Raw genomic sequence first — 13,071 nt, forward strand, 5'->3', positions numbered from 1 at the left:
CCCACTAATATTTGTTCCACTTTCGGTAGTCATCGACAAGCTTCTGGAATAATTCTGGCTGGATGTTTGACCGCTCTTCTTGGCAGAATTGGTAGAGTTCATTTTAATTGGTTGGTTTTCTGGCACAGATAGATTATAAGCGTAATCCACAATTTCTTTAATAGGTTTAAGGTTGGGGCTTTGGGAAGACCATTCCAGAGGTTTAATGGCCCATTTCTAAAGAACTGCAGATTCAGACCGCAAGCAAGACTCCTTGCCTTCAAAGTAAAAGCTCCACTTTTTGAAATGTGTTGGTTGCAGCAGTAAGGCAAAACTTGTACTTTGACCTCGAATGTTGTACGTTTCTGGTTTGCATGACACATTTTGCTTCCCCCCCCCCCCCAAGTTTGACTATTGCATAGAGATCAAATGCAGAGTGTTTGAAGACAAGTCGGCGTCTTCCATGTAAGCTATGGGTGGCCGCAACAATCTGCTAGCACCTTAAGCGATCACAAGAAGGTTTTTGGTACAGCACCCTCTTTGCCACCAATTTAATCAAGAGTCAGCCAGCGATTACTCACAACGACTTAGGGAATACACATTTTTCCCATGTGACCAATGGTGCCATGATGGTTGCTAACCAGGCCTGTGCAGCTAAGGCCTTAATACAGGGTGGGCTATTTATATGGATACACCGTAATAACATGGGAATGGTTGGTGATATTAAAGTCCTGTTTGTGGCACATTAGTATATCTGAGGGGGCAAACTCCTCAAGATGGGTGGTGACCATGGTGGCCATTTAGAAGTCGGCCATCTTGGATACAACTTTTGGTTTTTTTAATAGGAAGAGGGCCATGTGACACATCAAACTTATTGGTAATGTCACAAGAAAAACAATGGTGTGCTTGGTTTCAACATAGCTTTATTCTTTCATGAGTTATTTACAAGTTTCTGACCACTTATAAAATGTGTTCAATGTGCTGCCCATTGTGTTGGATTGTCAATGCAACCCTCTTCTTCCACTCATCACACACTGATAGCAACACCGCAGGAGAAATGCCAGCACAGGCATCCAGTATCCGTAGTTTCAGGTGCTGCACATCTCGTATCTTCACACCATAGACAATTGCCTTCAGATCCCACATCCTTGTGGGATGTGGAACCAAATAATGTATTTTTTGAGACTGAATCCATGAACATTAATCCTGTGGCCAGCTCCAGTGTTAATGGCCTTGATTATGAACTGCTAGGCAATGCTTCCATAGACAATGATATTATTGGCATTTTTCATGTACCTGAACTAAGTCATTCAAAGTCTGACACTCTGCCAGGGTCATGTGGTGAGCAGAGATGGGCAGTAACGCGTTACACGTTACTGTAATCTGATTACTTTTTTCAAGTAACGAGTAAAGTAAGGGATTACTATTGCATCCATCCATCCATCCATCCATTCGCTTCCACTTATCCTTTTCAGGGTCGCGGGGGGTGCTGGAGCCTATCCCAGCTGTCATAGGGCGAGAGGCAGGGTACACCCTGGACAGGTCGCCAGTCTGTCGCAGGGCCAACACACAAGGACAGACAACCATTCACACTCACATTCATTCGCACATTCACACCTAGTGACAATTTGGATTATCCAATTAACCTATCCCCACAAGCTGCATGTCTTTGGACGGTGGGAGGAAGCCGGAGTACCCGGAGGGAACCCACGCAAACACGGGGAGAACATGCAAACTCCACACAGAAAGACCCCGGCCTGGTGTTGGAATTGAACTCAGGACCTTCTTGCTGTGCGGCAACAGCATTACTATTGCAAAATCGGTAATTAGATTACCGTTACTTTCCCGTAGGAACGCTGCGTTACTGCGTTACTAAAACCGTGATTTTTTTGCGAGAATGTCTCATGACAGTGACGTAAGCGAGTGCGCCGTTGGTGACAACAGCTGTGTGCAGATCAACAGTGCATCATATATCGACTGTGGGAGAGAGTATGAGTGTGCAGCGTTTAAAGCGTGGAAGTACTGACCTTATTTTGAGTTTGATTCCATAAAAAGTGACAAAAACATTAGTGTCCATCATGCGTGGGAAGAAAACTTCTTTTTACAGCGAAAAAAACCCCCTAAACTTCCAAGCAAGCACTGAGTGCGCAACGACGTAATGGGAAACTCACAGAGAAACTCGCGGATTCTTCAACTGACCGCGGCACACCTGCACCAGCGTAAACCTCCGCCTACTCTACTCCTGCTTTACAGGTGAAAGTAGAGCAACAGGACCTCTAGTCTTTGACTTTATTTATTTTCTGCTGTGTTTTACTTGCATCTATTTGAAAGAGTGAGTGTAAACACAAAAAAAAAAAATTTATGTGCTGGAATGTCCTGGCGCGTCAGCTGGAGGGTCCGAGGGACCCGTCCAGCATCATGTCTCATCAGCTGGGGGGTCTGAAGCGGCCGTCCAGCCACCTGGGCCACCACCTGTGGCCTCCACGCAGTTGCCTGCAGCGCCGACGCCTGGTCCTGCCGACGCGCCACGTCCAGCGCTCCCCACGTCCGCCGCCAAGCCATGTCCAACGCTCCCCACGTCCTGTGCTCCAGCATGGCTGTTTCCAAGGCCTGTCAAAACAGCCTGTCCATGGAAACGCACCAATCCACCCAAGGGGTCATATCCACTTCCACACCGCCGTCGACCATCAGCCAAGTCATCAAAGTTTGGTCATCCATGCCTGCTTCACCACCGCCACTTTCCACGTGGCCGGCCCCCTGATCTGCTCCATCGCCTTTGCTGGACCCGTGGCTGGCCGCCTGAACTGTTCGGTCATGAACTCCTGTGCTGTCGGCCTCTGGGTCGGCCCCTGAAATGTTTATGAACTGCTCCCTGAGCTCCAGTGTCTTTTGTGGACTTTTGTTTTGGACTTTTTTGTGAGCTCCATGTTCTCTTTTGCTCTGGCTTTGGTCAGTTTTCGGTCAGTTTTTTGTTATGTTTAGCTCACCCAGTTTAGGTTATGATTTAGTTTTTTCTTTGCTTTAGTTTTTCATTGCTCAAATCAGCCTTCAATAAACGGCTCGTTTTCAGTTAATAGTAAGTCTTGTTATTTTGCGTGTACGCACTTGGGTCCAACTTCTTCACTCCCTATAGTTTGCCTCTGCCAGACTGTGACAGCTTCTAAATAGCCATAGCCTCAAAATTTCACCTGACGACACTGATGGACAGTTAATATTACCCCGGAATGAAAAAGTACAAATGTTTTCAGCGTAACATCTATTCAAACATGAACAACAGGGATGTAAGTTCTTTCTCTATTTTTTTTTTCTCTAGTTGACCTCCAACTCTGAGCACAGTCAGTTTTTACTTTCGATTATAAATGTTTATTATTTCATTTTTTGCCAAGCCAAGAACTCTGAATTTGATTATTTTAGAGTAAAGTCTGTGGGGCAAAAACAGTTTGAGTCATGCCCCATCCCCCAGGAAAGTGTTTCATTCAAGTGGAATTGCAACATCCATGGATGCAACAGCTCAATCAGCCTCTTTCTGTTTGGTCTGAATCTGCGGGCACACTGAGTCTGCTCGACATTTAAAAAATGTAAGGCCAATACTTTTCAGACTTATATCTGAAAGCCTTATGTTTATTTATACAATACCAACGGACTTGTACATAGCTAAAATTGGTCCACGACTAAGGTCTACTATTTATACATATAGCACTGTTATTTGTTGTTTTGAATTATCCGCCATTATAAATGCAGATAAATATGGAAGCGTTCCACCACTGGAAAAATAAATCCAAATTTCAAGTTATCTTAAATATTTTTACTCAAAATTTCAAAATATTTCTAAGTAAGCTGAAATTCTCTATGTGTGTTTCCTAACTCTTCCTAGACACATTAATCAGTCTTGATGAAACTCAGTATATAAACTCCCTAGGGTACAATGATTATTAACATCTTTATAGCTTTTAGGCTTTATATTTATAAATTTAATGTAGAAACAGATCTGAAAATGGATTTATGTACGTTACGTATGCGAATGTTGTTGACATTATGTGCATTATAAGTGTACTTTGTTGACATGGCGCCTACCTTACATGTATATGTACATTGTGAACGTTACACCTGCGATACGTCTACATTACGTGCATGTTGTTAACATTACATGTATGTTACGTGTACATTGTTTGTAAATAAGTTTTGCTAAACACGTTAAGCCCCTGCAGGCTAGTTTTTCTGTGAAATAAATCAAATGACTATCCTCTTTTCCCCAGCAGTAGGGCTGGACTGGGACAAAAAATCGGCCTGGGCATTTTGACTAGAGACCGGCCCCCCAGGTATTATAGGAAAAGCCTTTGAATGAAACAGACGCTGTTGTGACAGTGATGTACAGTCTTGTTGGTATATGTATGATTTCTATACATTTTACGTCAGATAATAACTTTGGTTGTAAGATTCAGATAATTATTTAATAACAGCTAGACATTTTAAATGAGAATAAGAACGCATTTCTTTGTGCCCCCCTTTCCCTGTTAATGCCCTACCTGGCCCCCTGGCAAAACTTTGCTAGACCCGCCCCTGCACAGTTACCAGCTGTCAGCTACTTAGAAAAGGATCTTGGTGTTATTTGTCTCTCAGAAACAGTTCATAACTTCCCTTCAACTCATTCATGTCACCTAAAAGGTAAACCTGTTTCTCCATCACCTGTTCAGCTCTGATGATTCAGTAAGGACATCTCCTGGTTTCATCTTCACGTTTCCCTCTCACCAGATATACAAACCGACATCATGACCAGCAGCTTTGCAGCTGTGGCTCCAGCAAACATCAGCTGATCCTAGAAATTAATATTAAATAAATTCTAACCTGTTTAGCACCGACCCAGCTGTATAGAAACTCTGTCATGCTAGCTAATACGCAGTATGAATTATTGTAACTGGCTGTAAAAAGTCAGCATAACGAAAATAAACTCCACCTAAACTTGGTTTATATCTGACCCAGATAGACTGCAGGTCATAACTTCTTACCTGAAGTTCAGTTCACCGCCTCGGGTCTCTCCTCCTCCTGCCTCCCCTCTCCCTCATCTGGCCTCCACCACTTGCTAATGTTACTGAATCTGTGGAAGCTCCACGATGCCACCACCAAACAACCGAGTTATTTTTACACACCGGCCAGCATCTGGCCAATCCACCACCTTTCATTGTTTATACCGTTACCCAAAAAAGTAAAAAATCATCGGCCCATAACAACGAAAAATCCCCATGCCCGATGGCCAGTCCAGCTATGCCCAGCAGTAGACTTATCTGTTCACCTTTGTTGTTACTACAGTTGTCAGTTGCTTTTGCAGGGAAACCACGTCATTGCTGCATAAGGATGATGCATCTTTTGACTCTGAGCCATCTTTCAGAGCGAGCAATCAGATTAACCGTAAATGGAGCGCAGACAATTTAACGTCAAGGCCAACTTGACGTTGGCCTTACTTACACATCCTTACTGTGAAGCGCACTTTCGTTGACCAGCTTTACCAGTACTCACAGCCAACTGTGGCTTTTGAACCAGGAACTTCACTTTTACACTAACATTTTTAAGCCGCTCCACTGAGCCAGCGGTTACATATGTACCCCTCTCGTATTAGCACATTCATTTCAAATGTAAACGGCTAAGGAAGTGGACTTGCTGTGCACTCTCAGTGTTATTTCACATATTTATTGCAACTTTTTATTATCTCTGCCTCCAATAATATTTAGATGGAAGGGGACTGATAGGAGCAGAGTTCCAATAACAGAGATTAAGTGCTCTGGGGGTGATTGTGCAGCGTTTTTGAGGAGAGAGGCGTCTGCCTAAGTAAACTCAGCCTAACACTGAGGAACTGCGCTCTGGAAGGTGGTGGTGTAACCCGAGCACTGGTTTGGGAATAGCCCAAGGGAACTAGGCTCACTTTTCCAAAAGCCTCTATCTCCTGCGATATGTAGCGTGATTTGAGGAGAAGTGAGCTGTGTGTGTGTGTGTGTGTGTGTGTGTGTGTGTGTGTGTGTGTGTGTGTGTGTGTGTGTGTGTAACAGGGGAGGTGGATGGAGGGCTTACGGAACGGCTAAGTCAGGAAAACAACCCTCAGGAAACCTTATACTGCACTCTGGCACCGACACAGACGTTCTTTCTTTCTCTCTCTCTCTGTCTCACGCTTTCTTTCTGTCTCTCCGTCAGCCTGTCTGTCTTGCTGAACCTCTTCTCTGCCATTTTCTGCACTACAGGAAAGCAGGGTGAGAGCAACAGCAGAGAGACAACAAATATTTCACACTTGGTGCTGTTGAAACCTTTGTCACGTGTCAGCTTTTTCTTTTGCCCTTCTTACATCGATATGGAGTCTTTGGGAAGAAGAAAAATAAAAGTACAATCAAAACATGAGATAATTCCCAACGTAGCATAAGGTAGAGATCACATGGACACGTGATGGATAAGCAGTCATCCTTCTTATGCTTTATTCAATTTTACTTGAAGAATAGTAGCAGTAGGTGTGCATAGTTCCTAAAAAAAACCTGGCATATGGATGTCCAACAAACCTTGTATTCATGTCTGACAGAAAAATTTACAAGGAAGTCGAGCATCAGTTCAATTCAACTGAATTTTATTTATATATGGTAAATGGCCTGTATTTATATAGCGCTTTACTAGTCCCTAAGGACCCCAAAGCGCTTTACATATCCCGTCATCCACACATTCACACACTGGTGATGGCAAGCCACATTGTAGCCACAGCCACCCTGGGGCGCACTGACAGAGGCGAGGCTGCCGGACACTGGCGCCACCGGGCCCTCTGACCACCACCAGTAGGCTACGGGTGAAGTGTCTTGCCCAAGGACACAACGACCGAGACTGTCCTAGCCGGGGCTTGAACCGGCAACTTTCCGATTACAAGGCGAACTCCCAACTCTTGAGCCACAATCGCCCCAATATAGCACCAAATCTGAACAGTAGTTGCCTTAAGGTGGTTTAACTTGTAAGGTAAAGACCCTACAACAATACAGAAAAACCCCAACAATCAGATGACTACCTACGAGCAAGCGCATGGCGACAATGGGAAGAAAAAACTCCCTTCTAACAGGAAGAAACCGACTAACCTCATGTTGTGCATTTGTGTCTCCCCATCGGGGACCCTTACATTGACTTTTATCATAAGGAAAAAGTTGACACTCATCCTCCATCTTCAGTTTGCTAATGTGCTTCTATTAACCTAAATATAGCTCTTTAGCTAGCAAACAGGTAACACGCTATATGCCAGCTGGCCTAACTTCAGTAATCCTTCAGATACTGCTGCTGTTTAGCTCTGTCTTCATTTATGTCCAAAGTCATAGCCGAGCTCAACGTTTTAGGTTTTTAGAAACTCCTCAGTCAGAATATGATATATCGCCTTTCAAGAGAAACTAGCAAGCTAACTTCCTGCTAACTTCAAACTCGTAAATCCTCTTTTTCATGGATAACATGACGTTAAATTTTATCCTAACACCTGGAATAGCATCCACACCAAACATTTTAACTCCCAGTGATTTGGTTGAGTGTTAGAATAGGAGAAGAAGTTAAATGTGAAAATGACGTCAAACTTAAAAATAGTTTTTTTAGGGCTTTTTGTCAGCGTAAACCAAAACAGGGTTAAAAGACATTGAAACCTGAAGCTAAGGAGTAGTACAGGCTCGATCGATTGATTAATTGGTGTTAAAAAAATAATAACATTAAAATTTTTAAGAATCTGCATGTTTTTACGAAGTGTTTCCCTCTGGATCTAATAGGTTTGTTATTTCTGTGCTTATCTTTTCCCAGCCTTTTATCCTTCTCAAATTTCCTGCTTTATCTCTTCCTCTTGCCCTCTTGTCATCTCTCTATTGCCTCAATTAAAAAATACTTTGTATGTTATCACTAATGTAAACCACATTAGCTACCTCTCTTTCCCTCTTTGTCTCAGTCTGTTGTCCTCTCGGCCTCTCAAGCACACATGCACACTTCTCCCTCCTGCGCTCCTTTATATTATCCCTTTTCCACTATGCTTAAAGCACTTGTCTGTCACCCCCCCCCTTCCTCTTTCCACTGCTTTTCCATTCCTTTCTCTATCTTTTCTCATTATTCCTCCCCTTTCTCTATCTCTGGACCCCTCACTCCACCTCCCACTACAACAAGCACACCAATGTATAACCCACCCACACCTCCCCTTTCCTTTCTTTCCATGTGTTTGCTGCCATCTTTTTTTCCTTACCCCAAACCTTCTCGACACATCATTCTCCCCATCTTTCTGTTTCCCCCCGTCGTTATCAGCCTCTGTTTTTCCGTGTCTCTCTCGGTCTCCATCCTTATCAGCTTGTCCTCTCTCTGCTCTATACAGCTCTTCCCTCCGTTTCCCCCTTTTTTTATCCTTCCCTCTCCAGCTCTCTCACTGTTTTCCTCAGTGTGTCTGTGGGGGCAGCGAGTGGTCAGGCCTGCCCGCAGGCATCAACAGCACAGGGCCACAGCCTCGAGCGATGTGTGTGTGTGTCTGCGAGGATGATTGGCACTCTGCCCAGACCCACCTCCTGTGGTGAAACTCTTTTTCTTTGCAGTCTGGACTGCTGCCCAGATTGACCCTCACAAACTCACGCACACATACAGACATGCAAACACATTCACAGATAAGCTGAGTGGCACACAGATGTGGGCCCTTATTACACACTGTGACACACACACACACACACTGAATGTAGAGCAAGAAGCTAAAGGTTTATAGTTTATCACTGAGAAAACCTCAATCAAGATCGCACTGACATTTAACATTTTATATTAAAAACTATAGAATTGCACAAAAGTCTCGAGCTAGCTCACATTACTTTATATATGCTAGGAAAATGCAACAAAAGGTGCAGTGATTTACTGAAAAGCATGTGCAAACACAAACGAAATACAGCATTTCAAGGGAAAAACTGAGTTTCTAGAAATCCAAGGAGCTTGAAAGTCAATATTTGGTGTGACCGCCTTTATTCTCCAACACAGCCTGAACTCTGTTAGTCAAGCTTTCTTGTTGGTTCTTTAAGCAGTCTTCGGGAATAGTTCTCCAGGAAGGACATTTTGGATGTTTCTGCCTTTTGTTCTGTTCTCTGTCAAGATGAGACTCTGCTTTAATAATGTTGAGGTCTGCAAAGGCCAATCCATGACTGACAGAGTTACAATGTGTTTTTCTATCAGGGTATGTTTTTACTGCACTGATATTCGTGCTAAAACGCAAAAGACACTGTTGCCAATCTAATAATTTCAAGATGGTATTACATAGTAGATCAAAATCTGATGGTACTTTTCTCCATTTATAATTCCATCAGTTTGCTTTGCTGCGACTGATTTTCAGTCCAGTTCTTGTGTGATTTGTAATACCCTGTTTCCCTTCCTTAGGATTGTCTTTTTGACAGCCACGCGTACACTGAGATCATTTCTGATGAGGCTTCAGTGAACAGTAGAGTCAACTGAAGGGCCAGATCTTTTTTCCTGTTTCTTAAGGACATGACTTTCGGATACTGTTCATCTGTTCATAGTTTTTAGGCCTGACACTTCTTTTTTACTCCACTTGTCCAGTTTCCTCAAATCTTTTAAGGACGCATGGCATATCTCAGCAAGGTGTATAAGGTTTTAGCTGAGCTATGCCATGCCGATAGTACCTAGGGAATATTTGCACAAATATCATTTTATGTCTGTCAAACTGTGCTATCTTTGGCAGCGTTCATGAATTCAGCTAAAGAAATTAGAACAAATAATGCAGTTTTGTGAAAGTCTACAAGCGACAAAGTACCGAAAGATACAAATATGTCTTTGCTAAATTAGGGAGCCTTTTTGTGCCTGAATGATTCATCTGTTGGTGTTAACTGGCTTAACAGACAAAAAAGCATCCATCCATCCATCCATCTTCATCCGCTTTGTCCGGGGCAGGGTCGCGGGGGCAGCAGCCTAAGCAAAGAGGCCCAGACCTCCCTCTCCCCAGCCACCTCCTCCAGCTTGTCCGGGGGAATACCAAGGCGTTCCCAGGCCAGCCGAGAGATATAATCTCTCCAGCGTGTCCTGGGTCTGCCCCGGGGCCTCCTCCCGGTGGGACATGCCTGGAACACCTCACCCAGGAGGCGCCCGGGGGGCATCCTTGTCAGATGCCCGAACCACCTCAGCTGGCTCCTTTCGATGTGGAGCAGCAGCTGCTCTACTCTGAGCCCCTCCCGGATGGCCGAACTTCTCACCCTATCTCTAAGGGAGAGGCCAGCCACCCTTCGGAGGAAGCTCATTTCCGCCGCTTGTATCCGCGATCTCGTTCTTTCGGTCACTACCCACAGCTCGTGGCCATAGGTGAGGGTAGGGACGTAGATCGACCGGTAAATTGAGAGCTTCGCTTTTACACTCAGCTCCCTCTTCACCACGACGGACCGGTGCAGCGTCCGCATTACTGCAGCTGCAGCCCCAATCCGTCTGTCGATCTCCGGCTCCCTTCTCCCATCACTCGCGAACAAGACCCCGAGATACTTGAACTCACAGAAAAAAGCATTCCTGTGAAAATGCTCAGGTACAAGGACTGGACTGGAAATGAGAGAAAAGGCAACCAGTATCCAAACAAAAACTTCGAAAGACCTCCAGAAAAGCAGAAGTATTGCTCAAGATCACTTTAAAATATTACAAGAAAGCCTGGCTCCTTGGAATCAATATCGAAAGAAATGAGCGGTGACTCAAGACTTTGCACAATACTGTAAAAATGGAGCCTTTGAACAGAGTTTTCCTCAAAGGTAAGAAGTGTGGCTTACTTTACATGTTTACACAGGGTGTGGTTCAACATTTACATTATTCATATGTGCGTGTTTGAGAGTTTTCTTGACAGCCAGTGTTTGTTTCCATGCTGCATACAAGGTGCGGTCAATCCTCAGCACCCCCTGAGTATTTTGATGCGCTCTGGATCCCTGCCACTGCGTTGTGTTGTAACTCAAACGCGTTTTCTCTTTGCTGAAGATGATCAAGTCAATTCCAGGGTGGTGAGTGATGATTTTGTTGGTGTGGCCAAAAAAGTTCTGCCTTTTCATTGACACACTGTGTAACTGGTTTGCGGTAGATGTTTTGGCAAAGGTTACAGCAGAAGTCAGCATTTCAAGTCTGGCCCTAGGGGGTTGTTCATGTTCATGTTTTGTGTTGCACAGCCAAGTAAGGAAAAAAACAACAAGCACACTGCCAACCTGATGCACCAGAACCTTTTGATTATATCTTCTATAATACTTTTATGGTGTTTGAATTAAATTGCATTGTATCTGCAAAAAAGTGAAAAGCTCTTCTTTGCAATAAGTAAGAATTCCACCCTCAAATAAATACCATTCATCTGAAACCACCAGTGATTTCCCAAGTGTTACTGTCCAGTTAAGGATTCTTCCAAAGATTTCAATTGCTGTTTTCTGTGTGAACTTCTTGGCCTTATTTGTGGAAAAAACTAAGGTTCAAAATGCTTTATGTGCCTTGTAGGTGATTATTTTTAAAGTTAGCAATTTCCAAGGCACTTTGGAAATGTAGGTGATTATTTTTAAAGTTAGCAATTTCCATTTCCAAAGTATTCAAAAGGCCTTGGCTGAAAGTGGGTCATGCAACAGGACAATGATCCCAATCAATTACTTAAAAAGGAAAGAACTGAGGTGCTGCAATGGTCCAGTAAACATCCAGACCTCATCCTGACTGAAATCCTGTTGTGGGATCTGAGTTTTATATGCAATAAAAAATAAAATGTGTCTGCTATCAACCTTCATCACAGTAAGTTCTCTACGGTTTTTCAATATCGACCCCTTACGTGAAAAAAAAGGTTTTCTGTCAAACATCACACTAACTGAACTTGAAGCATTGCGATGTGATATTGATTTTCTGTGTGTAAACAGGAAATTCACTAAACCGCACTACAATATAAGCGTTACTAAATTCTTCTTAACGTGTCAGAGTCGATTCTATTTTTCTTCAGCATAAAAGTTAACAGAGCAACGCCTCCGAGCAGAAATCATACGAGGAGAAGCTTGTATTTTATCAGTCCTCTGGCACATGTTGCACAGCTGTGTCACTCTTTCCGTGTCACGGTCAGATAGCATGTGGCTGCTGGCCTCCACTCTCCTGTAGCTGCTGCTCGAGGCCTTCGAGGCAGACTCTAAAACACAAAAAGCAGTTCTGTTTAGTCTTTCTGTCTGCTGCAGCCTTGGCGCTGCCTTCTATTTCGTCCCAGTCGCTCTTTTCATTGCTCCGTATTCGTTCGCATTAGTTAATACTCGTTACACTTGTTTACACATAGAAAGATGGAGAGATAGACTGAGAGCTCCTGCAACTTATCCCAGATGCTTTCCCCAGCTGTGGTGCAAACGAAGGCCGGCGTCAGGCCACTAGCAACCTCGGCTGCTTGTTCCCTGACACTTGGATGCCAGCTCCTCTGTGGTTTCAGCCAATGAGCTCACCCCTCTTGAAAATAACAACAGTGACATCACCGTTTTGGCTCATCGCAGCTCCCACCCAGTGAAGAGTCCAAGGTAACCCGCAGCGCAGGGAGCAAGAGACTGAAAATGAATGGAAAGGGGAAAAAAAGAGGGGGAAATGTTTTTTTTATTTAAAGGTAATAAGGTTGGTTTTATAGGCAGAAGAAAGGGAAGGAAAAGGGAGAGGCCAGACTGAGGACAGACAACGGAGACATATAAATAGATACACATTTCTCTGGTGACCTAAAATGATGTTTTGGGTTCACTCCTTGTCTGCTTGTATTAACATTACATTTTTCTTGGTGAGGGTTTATTTCCAGATCATCTAGACTTTTACTTGCCTGTCGTTCTGTCTTCTTTCCTCTCTTTTTAAAAATTGCTGGCATAATATACACACAGCAGCTGCTGTTCACGACTCTTTCTGAAGCTGATCTTTTGACCTTTCAACATTGACCTAAGCTGGAGTCCCCATCCCCCCACACACACTTTCATTGTTAAAGCAGTAAATCTCAGTCAGACCACCTGACCCACATTTAAAAGGACACTTATCCGAAGTGTGTAAGCAAAATTACATTGTGCAATAGAAATGTAAGGATTAAATTGCGAAAGGGTAAAACTGGGCTGCATAAGGGGTTAG

The sequence above is a fragment of the Maylandia zebra genome, linkage group LG3 (assembly GCF_041146795.1).
Source record: "Maylandia zebra isolate NMK-2024a linkage group LG3, Mzebra_GT3a, whole genome shotgun sequence".
NCBI lineage: Eukaryota > Metazoa > Chordata > Actinopteri > Cichliformes > Cichlidae > Maylandia > Maylandia zebra.